At 36.7% G+C, this 19,530-nt stretch overlaps 1 protein-coding gene across 5 annotated transcripts in view; it reads right to left on the bottom strand.

The window, feature by feature from the left end:
* The window catches only part of NKAIN2 (sodium/potassium transporting ATPase interacting 2), a 1,006,832-nt gene that overhangs the window by 943,316 nt on the left and 43,986 nt on the right, over positions 1–19,530 (bottom strand). The gene's annotated exons all lie outside the window — the stretch shown is intronic.

Raw genomic sequence — 19,530 nt, 5'->3', positions numbered from 1 at the left:
AAAGTATATAAAGCATTTGGCACAGTGCCTGGTATATAGAAAGAACTTAAGTGCAGCAATTATTCTTAACTAATAATTATAATTGTTAATATTTTAATATCCATACTAAATTTGATCCATGGAAAATCTCCATTTCCAGCAAACAGTCAAGCATTGCTCTGGTGACATTTTTCCTTTATAGAGAAGATAAAGCCAGACAAGTTGGCATGCGGCATATGTTCTAAAATTGTATAAGCTACCAAAGGCGATGGAAAAGCAGATGAGAGCATTTTAAAAATTAAAATGCCTTTTGATTGCTCTGCGTTATGCCCTGTGTTGTAGAGAGGCACTGTCAGAATCAGTAGCTTTATAAATGATGGATTTTGTACAGCATAAAAAGGCATGGCAAAGTATATTTCAAATTTTGTTTTGAAAGCATTGATTCCCATACATCTTTGAAATTAAATTTCCCTCATGGTTCACCTTTAAACTCCTTACCCTGCTGTAAGAGAAAAATAAGAAAAGGAAAATTCTCCTTTATGATTCCATCCAGAGGTAAACTGCAGGTAAACATTAGAAATCACATGAATGAATTATTTTACAAGTCTGATTTTTCTCTATTGAATATTCTCCTCCTCTGTCATTACTCCAAGTAGTTGAGTGTCACTTGTATTTATTTTTTCCTTATGTTTTCATAAATTAATGAAAAGGCTAGTGTTTCTAACATCGTGCTTTGTTTCTGCCTGATAATGCAATAACCAAGATTTCATTATAGCATAATAAATGTTTGTGGAATGAATGAATGGAATGTCAAGTCTAATTCTCTGCTTTCCTTTTTATTAATATTAGATTTCCTATAGGTTTTCTCTTCTTTGTGACCACTTCACTTGAGAAATATTGAGCAATTCTTACTCAGAATTTTTTCCGCTATGTACTTTGCCTACAGAATGAAGACACCATTGAGTTTTCTCATTGAAGATTTGTGAAATATATATTAAAAAGGGAATTATGTTTTCCAAATTTTGGCATATACCCATTCAAGTTGAGTATGCATAAAGTGAAGTCAACGTTTTTTCACAGGAGTAATAACTAAATTCCCACTGCCATAATAGAGATCTTTTTTTTTTCTTTTCAAAGTAAAAATTAACCAGCTTTATAGGTAATTGATTTTTAAAATTTGCCATTCACATTGAAATATGTAATTTTATTTATTATACTGTGTGGTGCATTGTATAAAATGTGGGGCTATAATCATAGCACTTATTTAGAATATATATCAATAATGATAGTCAACATGATGATAATGATGCCAATGTATAGAATGCTTGGTGTTAGCATTCTAAGTTTCTAAAAGATGGTGCAAATCTTAAAATGTAATTAATGCTGTATAACAACACATATTTGACTTGTCCCTTTAATCTTGATTCCAAAGACTTGTTTGGATCACCACATCTACTCTACATAACCAAAATTCCTTCAGGGGTTTTCCGTGACAGTGTATATGTATAAAACTGGAAGAAACACATGTTTGAAGAGAACTTGTATATAAAGGAGCTTCTACTAAAATACAAGCATAGTTGTTTTATGCAGGGAAGAGTTAGACCAACTAAGTGGCAAAAAGGTTGTTCCCCACGATGAACATGGGTGTAATTCTCCATTCAAAATGCCTGTCTTATACCATGATTTAAGAAATGAAACAGATGACCAGAGGGGGGGGAAAAAGGGAGAGAGAGGGGCAAACCATAAAACACACTCTAACCATAGAGGACAAACAGGGTTGCTGGAGGGGAGGTAGTGGGGGGAGATGGGTTAAATGGATGATGGGAATTAAGGAGGGCAGTTGTTATGATGAGCACTGGGTGTTACATGTAAATCATGAATCACTAAATTCTACCCCTAAAACTAATATTACATTCTATGTTAATTAATTGTAATTTCAATAAAAATTTGAAACAAAGAAAAATAAAATGCTCCTCTTTATTGCTGACAATAACCCATCATTGGCCTTTTGTGTAAAAGAAAAAAAAAAATCATCACTTTGGCAACTTGCAAGTACTGTTATCAGCAGTTGTCTTTGGTCCTTCCAGGTTAAGCAGGGGAATGTGGTTTAGTCTTTTTACCCTCAGGCATCGCTGGTCAGCTCTCTAAATAATAGCTAATCTGGATTCCTACTATCCTTGCTGTCTGACTGAGCCCAGGAGGGCTTTCTGTAATGAGTACCAGGAGAGAGTTCTGATCACGTCCTACAGCATTCCCAGTGTACATGTTCTGCGGCTTGATGTTCAGCACTGGCACAGAGACAAAGAGGCATTTGAAGAAAGAAAAAAAGAAAACCCTGACTCATCCATTCAACCACTGAATAAATATTTATGAAGGTATTTTTTTTAATATTTTGGATAAGGTGTTGCAGGGGCTAGTGACGTAAAAGAAATGACATACGTATTTGCTTTCAAGAAGCTTCCAATCCAAGAAATACTTTAACACAGAAGATCAAAGAACATGGCATTCTTGCCCCTATCCCCTTGGACCCCTTTACCAGCTTCCTGCACTCCAGCTTCAAGTGCATTCTTACCCCCAACTCCAGCATCTGCAGCTCCTTGTTGGAAGGCTGCCCACAAGACTACGGGAGCTGCTTTGCCTATCTATGCCCACAGAGAGTGGCCAGCACCAGCACCGGGGGGGGGGGGGGGGGGTGTTCAGGCCACATTCCTGCCCTCAGCCCTTAGCCAATGACTAAATAGGTGAAGACATATAAATATTCCTGTCCCCTTGCTTCCAAAATGGGACAACTCAGTGGTGTGCCTCAGTGTCTCAGGAGTTTCTCCTACAAGACTGAGTCATGTTACCCCACCCACTGTGGGATTTTCCTGGATATCTCACCCTTGCTTATAGTCTTTCATTTCATATCTACTTTCCCACCCTGCCTTGGTTTTTCTCCCTAATATACATGAATCTCATCTCGAGGACAGCTTCTGGAAACAGGTTGCTACTATTAGTATTATTCTATTATTACTAAGGATGACTGAAATGATACAAAGATGAATGGGACAGACATCAATTTGCCAACATCTCAAAAGGCCTTGAGTGTTAAGAAAATGGGTTTGTAACTTATTTGACAGACAATAAGAAATTATTGGAGTGCCTGGCTGTCTCAGGTGGTAGAGCATGGGACTCTTGATCTGGGGGTTATGAGCTTGAACCCCATGTTGGGTGAAGCAATTACTTAAAAATAAAACCTTAAAAAAAGAGGGGCACTTGGGTGGCCCAATCAGTTAAGAGTCCGACTCTTGATTTCAGCTCAGATCGTGATCTCATGGTCATGAGATTGAGTCCCGTGTCCAGCTCCATGCTGGGCATGGAGCCTGCTTAAGATTCTCTCTCTTGGGGCACATGGGTGACTCAGTAGGTTAAGCATCCGACTTCTGTTCAGGTCATGATCTTGCAGTTCATGGGTTCGAGCCCTGCATCGGGCTCTGTGCTGACAGTTCAGTCTGGAACCTGCTTTGGATTCTGTATCTCCCTCTTTCTCTGCTCCTCCCCTAGTCTTGGTTGGTCGGTCTCTCTCTCTCTCTCTCAAAAATAAAAATAAAAAGATTTTAAAAAAAAGATGCTCTCTCTCTCTGTGCCCTGTCAACAATAATTAATTACTTAATTAATTAAAAAATAAATAAATAAAAGAAAAAAAGTGGGAAATTACTGAAAGGTTTTACATAAATCATGTAATATGATTTTAAAAGTTTAGCATAAATAATTCAGTAGAAATATCATTAACTCCAAGAGCTTTTCTGTTCATTATGGATGTAACGTAAGTGGGGCCTCTTCAACACTAGCAAAGATGCTATGCTTTACAGCCCTTTCTCTAAACATGGATGCTGGCATGAAGTATACTGAAGAAATGTAGCAGCAAACTATCCAGAATTCTAGTTATTCTGAAATGCAGATGCACTCTGAAAACAAGCACATCCCCCTGATCTCAGTCAAATTACCCCTAGTCTTTAAATGAACTGTGGCAGTGTGCAAACATTCACAGTTGAAAGTCATACAGAAGTTGGCATTAGTCTGTAGATTCCTCATCTCTTCTTCCTTAGTATCCCACTTACTAATTATCAGTCCAAGCTACATGCTCCAGTATGGGTTTCTAAAGAATCTTTCATCTTTTACCCACAAGAGAATAGTAAAATGTTTCCAGGCACTGATGTATGGCTTCATTACCACAGTGTCTCACTCTTTGAGGCAGTACTTACACCTTCATCTAACAGTACCTACCATTACAATAGTTTCTGACAAAGAGTATTTACTATTTATTTCTTGGCTACAGATGGAGTTCATTGCTCCAGGCACTGGAATGTTGTTGCTTGACCATTTTTAGAGTCCCTCATGTTTGAAGGACTTGACATTTAAACCAGCAATTCTCACAGAGTATTCAGTGGAATCACATGGGAACTTAAAAAAAAATGACTTCCAGACTCCATCCCATTCCAATTACCTAGTCAAGTTTTATAAAAGCTTTACAGGTGCTTCTAACACAACCACCACTTTAGACTGACAGGTCTGAATTTGGGATACATCAATTTTAATATTAAAATTGAGCATTTTGGGTGACAGTTGGTCCAACAGTTAAAAACAATAATACGTTTGTAATACTCCTGTCAGCTTATAAATTATTCACACAAATATAATCCCTATGAGACCAAAATAGTGTTTATTTTAATTATTTTATTTCATTTTTTAATGTTTACTTATTTTTGAGAGAGAGAGAGAGTGACAGAGAGAGAAGGAGAAAGAGAGAGAGCGAGAGTATGAGCAGGGGAGGGACAGAGAGATAAAGGGAGACACAGAATCCGAAGCAGGCTCCAGGCTCTGAGCCGTCAGCACAGAGTCCGACGCGGGGCTCAAACTAATGAACTGTGAGATCATGACCTGAGCTGAAGCTGGACACCTCATCGACTAAGCCACCCAGGCATCCCGATTTTAATCATTTTAAAGAAGAGGAATCAAATCCTAAGAAAGTTTATATGATATACTCCAGGTTGTATAATAACAAGTGGTACAACCAGGACATAACTTCTAATTCCAGGCACTGAGTTCCATCTATCAAGGAATATGCCACTTGGTTTGATGTACTAAAATACAACATCCTACCAGGGAGAGAAGGATGAATAGGTGGAGACAGGACTTTCAGAGCAGTGAAAGTACTCTGTGTAATACTGAAATGGTAGATACACGCCATCATACTTTTGTTCAAACCCACTGAATGCATAACATCAAGAATGAACCTAATGTAAACTATGGACTTTAGGTTATTATGATATGGCAGTGTGGGTTCAGTTGCAACAATGTACCACACTAGCGAGGGTTGTTGATCATAGGAGAGGCTATCTATGAATGAGGGCAAGGTATATATGTGAAGTCTCTGTACTTCCTTTTCAATTTTGCTACATACCTAAAAATGCTCTAAAAAAGTAAGTCTACTTAAACACTACATGTGTACATTTTTTTTCCTGCTTTGCTGAAATGCTTTAATATGAGCTAAGGAGAAGGAGACCATTGATTTAATCCCTTTCTACCATCTTTCAGCAAATTGACACATATACATTAAGAATTCTCCCAAGTCAGCCTGTGATGAAATGTCTTTAAAGACTCTAGAATAGGTTTCCTCTTATACATGTTCATTAGGAGGTACACTTGTTCACTGTGGTGGATACACATGTATTGACAATGACAACCCAGGGTGCTTTAGAAAGATGCAAGCACATTTGGGAGTTGTTTGCCTTTTAGCCAAGGTATAGAACTCTGAGGTAAAGAATCTGTGCTTAATCAACAATTTCCCTCAGTTTTTAACCATCCTACACAATGCTGGACATAAAGATCCAAAAGGGCATGTTCATCCTTGTATCCCCACCTCCAGTACAGTGTCTGACACAGACTACATACCCACTAGGCATTTGTGAATGGAAGAATAATCAAGAGGCAGGTGTGTGTGTGTGCGTGCGTGCGTGTGTGTGTGTGTGTGTGTGTGTGTGTGTGTGTTAATGGAATGGGAATGCCTCCAGGAAAGAGATTTTCAGCAGTATTTTCCATTAGCACCCTCATCAGGAGGACTGTTTTTGAAGAATATTGAAAAACAATGAGCCCATGTGCAAATACTGCTTACTACTTTTTCCCATGAAGAACTTACTGCTGTCACATCCTTTATCAACCTAAGTTTCCTTGATGCAATGTTGCTAGAAAAGTCATTTTTTATTCCTATTAACATCTCACATATTTTTTTCACAATTGAGATAATATCACCTCTAAAAGGCAAAACATAGATCACAAAGGATTAGAAATCTATGCAACAGATGTCTACAAGTTAGACTAGATAATTTCATAAAAAGCCCATGGGGTAGAAGTTTTAAATAAAAACAGTGCTTAGTTACATACATCTCTTCCTTACTTGGCCCCGTGTTCTGATAAGAATAGAAGCAAGTATTGAGCTCACTTTTTAAGTAATGAGGCAAAAGCACTACCCTAGGTGAGGTGGCAGGAGGGGGCGATCTCTTTACTGAAGGAAGAATTAAGTAAGCAAGGAAAATCCACTCATTCAAGCCAGTTCCAGTCTTTTCTACCACATTTAAGTTTACACACACCTAGAATCAACAGGATTGAAAGTCTAATTCCAACTCAGCATGTACACATCGAGTTCTGCTAAGAGTTTAGCTCATTAGAGCTAAAGATAGTTCCTTTCTCGTTAGGAAAATAAGATGTACATAAAACAAGTAAAAATGTAAGCTTCCAAAAGCATAGTGGACAGAAATCAAAGACAGAGATTAGCATGAGTCAGAGAGACTTGGTAAAACTTTCATATAAGAATGGAGAGAACCTAAAGTGGCTAAAGAAAAGAAAAAGGTTTATATAAAAGTTGAATAACAGAAGTCAAAATTTTACATAACTTTGTCAAAGTAGTCTTTTTATTTAGAACTTTTAATCATCAATGATATTTCCTCTTCTCTGTAACTATCGAAGTATAAGGTATATAATAAAAATCAAAAAAATGAAGAGAAACACAAAATATGCAATTCACCTGAGATAAATAATACAGAATTGGACAGAAGTGTAAAAGGGAAACACATCACATAAAGCAAAAATTGTTATATCTCTACTTCTCAGGTTGCTTTTGTATTATTCTTTTTGATGACTGCATGTCTACTTATGAAATGTTTGAAAGTTATTACATTTTATTTCTGTCAAAAGACTTTTCAGCTATTTGAATTCCATGCCTTTTCTTAAAGTATCACAGATGACTGGATTCTTTATATTATCAAATTGTTTCATGTCATAGAAGATAACACATTTGATAGTATTTGTATTCAGACCCAATTCAGAAACATAGCAAGCTATCAGCAAAGAAAAAAAAAGTACAGGTATTGATTTTACTCCAAGTATATAAACCTATAATCAGAATATTCCACTTCAACATCTATTTTTCTCAAAAGCCTGAAATGACCCCTCAAAAACCAAAAGGTATCCATTCAATTGGGATTTAAAGCTGTTTTCCAATTAACATCTTAACGCAGATTTCTTCTTGGATAATGTTTAATTCTTGTGTTCGATATTCCTTCTGTCACTCAAACTAAGCATTCTAGTTCAATTTCGCTTGTTGAGAGTTAGCCACAGGCTTGCCTACAATAGCAAGTATCTCCTCTAATGAGTCAAAACTGGAAATAACTCTTGATGAAGAGTATATCTCCAACACTGCATAAATACAGAAGCCATATGGTGATATAGAAAGAACTCAAAATTAGAAATAATCGCATCTGTTAGACTTAACCTAGCAGGGCTGGAATCACATGATCTCTCAGCTCCCTTCCAAGACTAAAAGTCTATGCCACTTGTGTGGTATGAATAAATATGTAAGGTCTGCCATCAAACTTAGGTTGTTACTTTCTTCAGACAATGCCATTGATGATCAAGTACACATATATCCATGTGGAATTATTAAGCACTTCCCCCTGACCCCCAAACATCTCTCCTACTTAATCTAAACCCACATGGCCTGACAGCTACTTAACTTGTTCAGAAAACACACATATATGTTAGCTACCTAGAAATGGCTAAGAGGAGCAAGGAGTAGAGATTTGGTAGAGACCGGCAGCTAAAGAGGATTTTGGTGACAAATGACAGATACAGAGTAAAGCTACAAAAATGGGGATTCAAAACCAGAATTCCAATATCTGGAAGACATTAGTGAAATGAGGGAGGTAGAACTGATTCCTCCCTCATAGCCCAGGCTCTAGCCAACACATAGTTCTTCAATATATATGTGTATTCAGTTCATTCTTACAGAATCCCTTGCTTTCAACTCTCTGGTTAACTCTTCTTCATGATCAAAACTTCAGATGACCATCTGTTTGTTCCAGAAACTTTGTCCAACTCTCCGCAGCAAGTTTGCTATATCATCCTCTTTTTTCATTTTGTTATATTACCCTGTAGCCCCCTCCTCATTTTAACATGTACTATGCTATGTTGAAATTGCCTACTTATTTGTATCTATTCCCCATCATATAGTAACTAGGAAAAGAAAATATGTAGTTGGCTATCAGTTTAGGAACACAGGATTTTAGTGTTACATCAGGAAAGAGATACTAAGGTTAGAAGCCTGAATTTTTTTTTTTAATTTTTTTTTTCAACGTTTATTTATTTTTGGGACAGAGAGAGACAGAGCATGAACGGGGGAGGGGCAGAGAGAGAGGGAGACACAGAATCGGAAACAGGCTCCAGGCTCCGAGCCATCAGCCCAGAGCCCGACGCGGAGCCCGAACTCACGGACCGCGAGATCGTGACCTGGCCGAAGTCGGACGCCCAACCGACTGCGCCACCCAGGCACCCCAGAAGCCTGAATTTCTTACTCACAGTTGTAGTTCTTACCCCAGCACAGTGACAAGCCAATAAGAAAACACTGAAGTATTTGTTACCTGAATAAAGAATTTTAAAAAAAAATGTCCCAAGAAACCAGAAACCAGCAAACCAAGGCATGGATTCTATGGATTGTGTTCTTAAGTATGTAAGACCAGGACTTCATCAATAAATGTGAGATACAGGACTAGACCAGCGAAAAGGTAAGGAGCTCTCTGTTGGAGCCCAAGTAGAAATTCAGAGCAAAAGCTTCAGACACACAGACTTAAGGATTCACTAAACCACCAGCATAGGAGCCCTTAGGTATTGCTAGTTTCTGAACAAAAATGATCCTCCATCACAGAGCACAGCTAATCCTGTAAGTGGAGTTGAATGTAGACAACAATTGTAGATGAGAACGAAATCAGTTATCATTGCCAAGGACATCCAGATCCTGAGTTGGAAAAGTTCCCAAGAACTCCAAATAAATATATTAACCTAATTATTCACACACTATTATGGACAAAAAGTTTGTCTGTACCACCCCCCAGCCCCCAATTCATATGTTGAAGCCCAGCTCCCAATGTGATGGTACTCAGAGCCTGTGAAGAGATGATAAAGGTGAAATTAGGTCATAGATGAGGCCTAATCTGATAGAGCTGGTGCCCTCATAAGAAGAGGAAGAGACATCAAAGCTCTCTCTCCACCACAGGAGGACACAGCAAGAAGGAAGCATTTTGCAAATGAGGAAAAGAACCCTCAACAAGAATCTAATCAGTTGGCATCTCAATCTTGGACTTTCCAGACACCAGAATGGTGAGAAATTAATTTTGTTTAAGCCATCCACCCTGTTTTTTTTTTTTTTTTTTGTGGTAGTCCAAGTAGATTAATACATATATCAAAAGTTTTATGTACAATATCTCAAAATAAATCGGACAAAGTTTGTTTTGTCAGCATTATTTTATACCTCCGCGTAGAGAAACAGAGCAAAACTGGATAGCTACCGATATGGGTAGACAAATACTCCTAAAATCACAATGGGCTAATGTACACCTTCCACTTCATCTACTATGGAATAGGCCCATTATCTGCTGAGGGTATCCAACAGTTTAGCCGCCAATACAGCTGAGTTGTCAATGATGCTTTCAGAACCCATCCTGCATCTGTCATTCTGTAAAAGTCATGCTATAGCTGTTTCCAAAACAGCATGACTGACAAGGTTACAAAATAGTTGATCCAAGAAAACTCAAGCCAAGGTTTTTAAGATGATACAGGATCCCTTGGCTATTGCTACTGTTAGCTCTGCTGCCTTTGCTATTGCTGATGAAAATGACTGAAATCTTCCACAATTCCTCAGCAGCCTGGGTGTTGAGAGTTATTTAGGGCTGTCCCAGAAGTTGTTGCAGTGAAGCTGTTCCACTGGCTCTTGGTTCCATGAATGTCTTCAGGAGATGGGCACCCTACCCAGAATGTCACATCTGGGAAACCTCTTCAGAGTGTGGGCAGCCTTGCTGTTGATGATGGATGGAGGCCATAAAAGAAAGCTACTGAGGTGTGAATTACCATCATAAGTGAATTCTTCCCTGCAGTGATAAGGGCAGAGGCCTATTTGGTTTCCATAGCTGCTGTATTATATGGCACTGTAAAGCAAGTCACCCCCTTCATTCTTATTTGTCCATGTTTAATGATTATGGCTTAAAGAAACACGCACTATTCTCTGACATCTCACTATCACACGTTCACTGTAGAGTTTGGTATTAGGCCCATTTATTTTGGACTCCATCCAAGTGAATTTAATTAAGAATATCTGAAGTACCTTGTTATGAGATGATCTTACCTGCAAATTGGTCCCAATGAGAGTGTTATATTAAAGTTCCCAAAGATGTGGTCAAAAAAAGAAAAAGAAGAAGTTTAAGCTTCTCCTTCTTCTACTTGTGTACATATACTGCTCTGTCCACATCCCTCAGACCAGGCAATTTTCTTAGTGCAAGTGCAAAAGGATAGTTGTACTAAGGTCCAAGAGTGCCCAAGTCTGGACATTTTTATTGGATTTGCCATTGCACTTAAATCACATGAAAGGAAAGAGTTCTGCTGGTTTGCAAACTCAGCCAAATATGAAATGGAAAGAACAGTAATAATTCTAATGGTCTAAAAGAAATAATTCATTTCCTTTGCACAAAGATAAAATCCTATGTAGAATATCCTTTAAATATTTTCTAACACCCCTACAGGAAACAGTGAAGAGTGGTATATACATTATGAAATCACCAAATAAAGTTAATGAAGGGCTCCTTTCTACCACATTCAAATGCCAAATGATGAAATAAAGTCTTACCACAGACTCTTTCCCCCCTTTTTGGTCTCTAAAACCACAGTACTTTTTGAATATTTGATAAAAACCTATATAATGCATTTATACTTTTCCAAGAACTATAGAGGCCTAATAATGGGTACTTTAAAACACATTTGAGGAAAAGTACCTCAAATATATTTTAGATGCTCGACATTCATGACTTCGTAGTTCTTTACTTTGAGAATGATAATTACATAAAGAATTAGTTGGAATTATAAAAATATAACCAGGTTTTATACGTTATAAACACATAACCAAACTTATAAAACAATTCTAAGTTTTCTCAATCTAACATCCCTTTTGGTATAAATATGGAGTTTTTTGCTTACAGTTTGCAAGCTTAAAAATCCATCTCTAAGTAAAAGAAAAAACTGAATGTTTCATTTTTTTTCTATGTGTGTATAATTTTTTGGCACAAGAGATATAATTTATATGTAAATTTTATGAATGCAACTTTCATAGTTTAAAAAAGTAAATATTTTTAGAACATCATATAATCATATAAAGAATACAGCATTTGCCTAAGTACTCTTTGGATAATAGTAGTAATTAAACATACACAAACATACATACTTAGACGTGTACATACATACAAAGTATTTGTCAATTACAGTTCCTGCCATATCTCTTGCTGTCTACAGGTTATAAAGAAACTATGGAAGAAAACCTTTTAGAGGTGATTATTCTATTCCAACTTTTATATCAAAAATAGTATCTATTTAATTGATAACATGGAAACCAAAACCAAAAAATATAGTAACCAATTTGTTTTTAATCCGGTCTGGTTATAGGGAAGGTTTTTGAATGGGCTGATTTATTTTTAAGAGGGTCTTTTATAGTATTTTTCTTAATGTCTGAAACATTTTTCCAAATAAATTTATTTATATATGTTAAGAGGCTTCTAATTTTGAAAAGTGACACTTTGAGCAGAGGAATAACTTTCATACTCACTTCTATATTCCCTGTTAATAAGCCCTCAATAAATGCCTTGTGAATAAAAAATAAGACTGGAAATACTTCAAGCCATTTAGTTATCAAAACTGGAATTAGTAGCTAACAGCAATGCTGAGAAAAAAGAAAGTGGGAGGGGGGAGTGGGCAGGAGGTTTAACAGCCTAAGTGAAAATAAATCTCGAAAGTCAGAAAAAGATTGAGCTGTTAAAGGGAAATATGGGGATGCCTGGGTGGCTCAGCTGGTTAAGCACCTAACTCCTGATTTCTACTCAGGTCATGATCTCAAGGTTCTTGGGCTTGAGCCCCGCATCGGACTCTGCACTAACAGTGTGAAGCCTACTTTGGATTCTCTCTCTCTCTCTCTCTCTGCCCCTCCCCTACACATGCTCTCCATAATTAAATAAAGAAAGAAACATTTTAAAAAGTAAGGAAATATGAACTCTGAGAACTTTATTTAAAAGTAAAAAAAAAAAAAAAAACACGAATACATGCTCATTTATAGCCCTACAGAAAGAATAGGATTAGAGTGTACATTCTGTCTACACATCTTAAGCATCTAAAGATTGTCTGCTGTCAACATTTTCATAACTGGAGCCATTCTCTAAATCAAATCAAATTAAAAGTAGAACTTTTACACATGAGGGGTCTATAAAATATTTTAAATAACTCCAATGTATTTACCTTAAATTACTAAAAAAAAGAGTTACATTCTAAATTTTACACATTGTAAATTTATTTTCAAATGATCTTTCAAAACTCTTCATACCTCTGTAAGTTTAAGATGTGAAAGTGTGCTCTGTCCTGCCAGTCTCTTCAGATGACCGTATAAAGCATGCAAAGTCCGTTCCTCCTCAGCAGTACAGGACAGTTGCTGCCCTCACTTCCTGAGCTGCTCTGCTCCCTGGACTTCGAGAACTAGACTGGCTGTATGCAGTGTAGATGGAGCTGGAACCCATGAATGACCCAATTCCGCAGGTTAAACTGTGAGTCAGGGTCTTCATCTACAGCCAAGAAAGCATACTGCCAGAGGCATCTTTACACATGCAAAGTAAGAAAGAACAAATCCCCTAATCTAACCTTGGGAGGTAAATTGCCTTTTCCTGGCAGAGTGAAATCTTCCACTCTTTGAAAGACACCTGATTTCGAATGTACATGTAAAGGCAATTACCCCTTTTAAAAAGATTCCCAGATCCCCAGCGTCCTTGAGTAGAACTGTAATAAAAAACATTGCTTTAACATAATGATCCCTCCATGTGCTGTGTTTGCTTATTGAGTCTCTGTTGATAGACTGTTTTGCCTGAGGCACATTTATTTTTACTCTGTTTGGGTAAATAAATAATAATAAATAATAAATAATAAATAAATAAATAAATAAATAAATAATAAAACTAATAAATAAATTAGTTATTTCTTATCAAATGGCATTTACAGTGTTTTCTTAAAAAATATAAAATCAAAAACCTGCCTAAGAGTGGAAATTTGACATAACTCAAATAAAAAAATGGCTTCCTTCACTCAGACAGCAGAGGGATGAATAACATTATAACTTCTTTATCAAAGTCTGGCTTATTGCTCTTCCTGATCAACAATGGAATGACAAGGACACTGTTAAATTACATAAATCATCCCTCAGGATTTATGAGGTAATAAAAACATAAAACTATAGATTCATAAAGGAGAGAGTTTATAAGTAGCATTTAAAACCACTTCAGCTAATTCCTCTTATATATTAGAAACAAAATGATTGACTTCAGGATTTTAGCTTCCATTTATTCATTTGTTAAAACGTATTTACCTTAATCCAGTTCTCTTTACCTTGGAGATAAAGAGAAAATTATAAATCACTGCTACATTAACAAAACAAAATTTGGCATTTTATTTCTAAGAATATTACATTAGATATTCTGCCAATTTTTTTCTGTAAAATACTGTTTAGAGTAAACTTTTCCGCCTATTATCTACCATTGCTTCAAAGTCTTGCCTCTTTCTTAAAATCCTCTTGACCAGGTATAGTTGCATAACTTTTTTTTTTTTTTTAATAAACTTGTCCACTGTCTCAAATCAAAGATCCATTTGCAAAACTTCTGACAATCAGTGTCACTATTTCCATGCATAAAGACTTCACCAAAAGAATATATTGAAAGGCAGTTTCCACATTGCTTTCCACAGAACAAAATGTCCCACAGTGGAACAGTGTTGAAAACTATCTCCAATATCCTCTAATTACAAAATAGTCCAACACTAAAATGAAAAATAAAATCTTAAAAATTTCAGAAAGAAAAGATCATAGTAAGCACTTTAGTGTTATTCTTAGTGTTAAGAGAGGCCAATGAAGGATTCTGAATGGAGAAATACATGGATTTCTTTTAATTTAATCTCTCAGACTGCTATGTTGAGAACAGACTGTGTAATATGGGTAGAAACAGAGAAGACATCCAAGGGAAGGATGATTGGCTCACACCAGTGTGGTAGCAGAAGAAATGAGAGATAGTTGGATTCTGGATATATTTTGAAGGTAGAGCTAACACGATCTCTTAATGGATTGAACGTGGGTGGAAGAGAAGTAGAGTTGCCAAGGATGAGGCCCATATGTTTGGTCTAACAACTAGAAAAGAAAAAAACCCACTAACTGCAATGGAAGATGGGAGGCTGTGAGAGAAAGAAATAAGTAAAAGAATAATAAGACATCCTCTTTTTATGTTAGGTCTCGTTGCACATTCTTATTTTTATTTTAATTCCGGTGTTATATAAGTAATTATAGTGCTATATGAGTTTCAGGTGTACAATACAATGATTCAACAATTCCATACATGACTCAGTCTCATCATGATAATTGCACTTTTAGTCTCCTTCACCTGTCTCACCCATACCCTCCAACCCACCTTCCCTCTGATAATCATCAGTTTGTTCTCTATAGTCAAGAATGTGTCTCCTGGTTTGTCTCTTTTTTTCCTTTGTTCATTTGTTTCTTAAATTCCACATGAGTAAAATCATATGCTATTTGTCTTTCTCTGACAGACTTATTTCACTTAGACTTAGACTCTCTAGCTCCATCCATGTTGTTGCAAATGGCAAGATATCATTATTTTTATGGCTGAGTAATATCCCTTTGTATATGTACCACCTTTTCTTTATCCATTCATCTATTGATGGAAACTGAGGTTGCTTCCATAATCTGGCTATTGCAAATAATGCTGCAATAAACATACGGGTGAATATATCCTTTCAAATTAGTGTTTTGGTATTTTGGGGGTAAATATCCAGTAGTGAGAGTGGACATTCTTTTTGTGTTCTTGATCTTAGAGGAAAAGCTCTGTTTTTTTGCAACTGAGTATGATGTTAGCGGTGGGTTTTTCATATCTGGCCTTTATTATGTTGAGGTATGTTCTAAACCTACTTTGTTGAAGGTTTTTATCATGAAAGATGTTTTACTTTCTCAAATGTTTTTTCTACATCTATTAAAATGATCATATGGGGTTCTTTTTCCCCTCTTGTTCATGTGATGTGTTATGTTCATTGATTTGTGATATTGAACCATCCTTGCATCCCCAGAATAAATTCCACTTGATCATGGTAAATGATTTTTTTCCCTATATTGTTGGATTCAGTTTGCTAATCTTTTGTTGAGGATTTTTGCATCTATGTTTAGCAGAGATATTAACCTCTAGTTTTCCTTTATTGTAGTGTCTTTATCTGCCTTTGGCATCAGGGTAATGGTGACCTCACAGAATAAATTTGAAAGGTTTCCTTCCTATTCTATTTTATGGAATAGTTTGAGAAGTTTAGGTATTAACTCTTATTCAAATGTTTGGTAGAATTTACCTGTAAAGCCTCTGATTCTAGACTTTTGTTTTTTGGGGAGTTTTTAAATTATTAATTCTATTACTGGTAACTTATCTGTTCAAATGTTCTATTTCCCCTGCTGTTGAAAGTAGAGGTTTTATGAAGAAGAGATACTATAGTGACCTGCAGTTCAATGTCCCCTGTTCACCAGAACCTGGTGCCTCAGGAGTGTCTCCTACACGTGTTGCAGGCACCCTACTATTATGGTTTAGCCACTTTTATCTTCAGCCCAGTCATCTGCAATGACTATCTTTATCTGTTTTGAGTAGTGTCTGCTCCCTGTGTTGTTAGCAGACTAGTCTGGAGCCACCTTGAGCTTCAGTAAGTGAGACCAGGTGTTTGCCAGAAATGCAGAAGCCAAACTACAGGGTGCTTTCTCCATGTTGTCCCTTGAAGAGATTTCATTGGTGAACAAGGCATACAGTCAGATCAGATTTACAGTTGGACTGGTGTGTGTGGTTATCTTCACCTCTCCAGGGATGGGAGTCACTCTGGAGTGGTGCTGACCCATGTCAGGGCTGCTTACATACTGCCGGGCTTGTGGCAACTTTGGATGGGCTCTGGCCAAGCATGTATAGGAGGAGGTGAGTCCACAGAAGAGTGCAGGGGCTGGGTGCAGGATGCCAGCAAGGTCTGTGCAGGTCCACTACAGGAGGAGACCTGCAGCTGCCCAAAATTCCTCCCAAGGCCAGCGGGGTTGGAGAAAACAGATCTGCAGAAGTGTATGGGGATGGGGTGCACTGTTAGCAAGCTAGGTGGAGAACGTTGGCAAGGCACTGGTTCCCACTGGTGTCTGTGTATCTAGAATAGGGGATAAGGGTTAGGGGAAGGAAATGGTGTCTGCCTGTTCTTTTGTTCTTGGAAAAGTCTCCCAAAGACTGTCAGGAGCACAGGCCCTGAAATTAGTAAACAAATCTCCCTCCTGTATACCCCAGGCATTTTTCAAACTGCTGCTTCTATGACTTATCTCTGTGGGGCTGTCTGTTGTGTAGTTACACATTCTTAAAAATCACTTTCCCCAAGAATACTGTAATGATGCAATATTTCTAAATGAAAAAAAAAGGCACAAAATCAAATATTCAGTGTAACTCAAATACGATTTAAAATATCATGCATAAAAAATAGTGTTTCTTTTAAATTGTAAAGAGTTAAAAGTAACTATTTTAGATGGTAAAACAAAATATGGCTGTTTTTTTATTTTCTTCTCTATATGTATAATGAAAATATAATTGTATAATATGAATAAATACAAGAAATAATCTCAGATCTATATATTTAATATTATCAGATCATATTATAATATGTCAATGTTCACTCATTCACTTATCAAGACTTTTTTAAGGCACATCTTTTATGAGCCCAGAAAAATAAATCAGATATATCCTTGTTTCCTTCAGGCACTCTTATTATTTTTCTTGATAAATTATTTTGGAATAATTTTAGACTTACAAAAATGTTACAAAGAGGGACACGTTCCTATATACCCTTCCCAAAGCTTCCCCTAAAGTAACATCTATGTGATCATGGTACAACTGTCAAAATGAATAAACATTAGTATACTATTAACTAAACTACAGACTTAATTCATAGTTCACCGGTGTTTCCACTAATATCCTTTTTCAGTTCCAAGATTAGAGCCAGGATGCCTCACTGCATTTCATCATCAGGTCCTTAGTCTCAGTCCAATCTGTAACAGTTTGTCATTTTACCTTGTTTTTCATAACCTTGGAAGTTTCAAAGACTACTGTTCAGGTATTTTGTAGCTCCTCACATTGGATTTGCCTAATGTCCTTCTTATGATCAGACTGGGGTTATGGGTTTTTTGGGGTAAATAACCACAGAATTAAAGTGCCCATACTATCGCATCACATCAGGGGGCACATGATATCAACATGTCATGTACCTCTACATTTCCAGTAAAGGTTCCTCTACTGTAGATTTACTATTTTTCTTTCCATGCTTTGTATTATAAATGAGTCACTGTGTCCACTTTTGAGGGAGAAGAAAAACCAGCATGCTCCCTAAAGGGGAGCAAAATATACCACAGCAAAATATACCTCTTTGGAACACTATTTGGAGCAGGTTATTTTTAAGATAGAGTAGACACAGGAAGTTCTGAAAACTATGTAGAAGTTAACATTTTATGAGACATTTACAAGGGAAAACTGCATTTGTAAGGGTGTCTCCTTCTACCTGGCAAAGGATGACTAAATCTCTAGAAATTCTTTATCATTGGAAAAGGCACTAATCTAAGTCTGCATAACAACAATAACCTTATTTGTGGATCTTTACCTGAAAACCTCTATAACTGGCCCCATCCCTAACATCTTTAGTTTGTCTTTAGCTAGAGATAGTATTTAAGGTAGTGGCTTGTGTCACTTTAAAGAGTTACTCAGTTTTCCTATCTCCCATGTATACATGAGGCATACATGTTACTAAATTTTTATTTGGTTTTCTTCTGTTAACGTCTCAGTCAGGAACCTAGAAGGATATAGAGAAGGTAAATATTTTTCTTCCCCTGCTTTCCCAATCATGAATCTCATGGGAAGCCAAATATGTGAGCCTTTTTTTCTTGGGCATAAAAATAAATAAGCTATAATTAAATAACACTTCAAGAGATACAGAATTTCCCCCAAATTCTGGACAATATTAGCAGGAGACAAACCAGTTGTCTTATAGAGACTATATAAATTCATTCCACTTCAGTCAAGCCTAAAAAATAGCAATAAGGTCATAATCACAAAATAAAGAATAAACCCATTTATAGTAATATGATGCCTATGCTTACACATGGAGCCTCCTCCAAAATGGAAGAGCAAACACCACATTTAGTTTGCCTTATGTACCAAAGAAAAATTTTTTAATATTTATTTTTGAGAGAGAGAGAGAGAGACAGCTCTGCTCAAGGGCAGAGAGAGGCGGGGACAAAGGATCTGAAGCAGGCTCCACACTGACACTGACTTGGGGTGGAACCTGAGAATGGAGAGATCATGACCTGAGCTGAAGTCAGACTTTTCATCAACTGAGCTACCCAAATGCCCTGAAAGAAATTTCTATGAAACAAAAAAAGAAGTTACCCTTTGCCATAACTGGAAAGTACATCCATGGATATAAGTGCCAACCTCTCTTGATGAATGGATATAGAGGTAGATATGTAGGTTGTAGGTAAATTAATTTCATTTCCTATTTATTAAAAAAATAACAACTATAAATAGGATGCTTTAGGAACTATGCACAAAAAATAAATGGATCAGTTCAATTAACCAACATAGGAAGGGGGAATTTCAAATGCTTGTCTAATTTTGTTTCAGGATTTAATAGCAATGTCAACTGAATGAATAAAACTGGATACAGGGAGAAGTCAGTGAAATGAGTTAATGAATTTAAATGGAATCTTTCGTTTCTCCAGTTCAAATGAAGCTACATATAATATATATTTACATTTCATTTCTTCCTTTTTCTTTCCAGACATTCTGAGATATTAACAAGTTTGGTTTAAGACCACCACATTAAAGGAATGTTGAAGTG

Source organism: Puma concolor, chromosome B2 (assembly GCF_028749965.1).
Source record: "Puma concolor isolate L17-30 chromosome B2, mPumCon1.1.hap2, whole genome shotgun sequence".
In the NCBI taxonomy this organism is placed as follows: Eukaryota; Metazoa; Chordata; class Mammalia; order Carnivora; family Felidae; genus Puma; species Puma concolor.
This window is presented reverse-complemented; position numbering and strand designations above follow the sequence as displayed.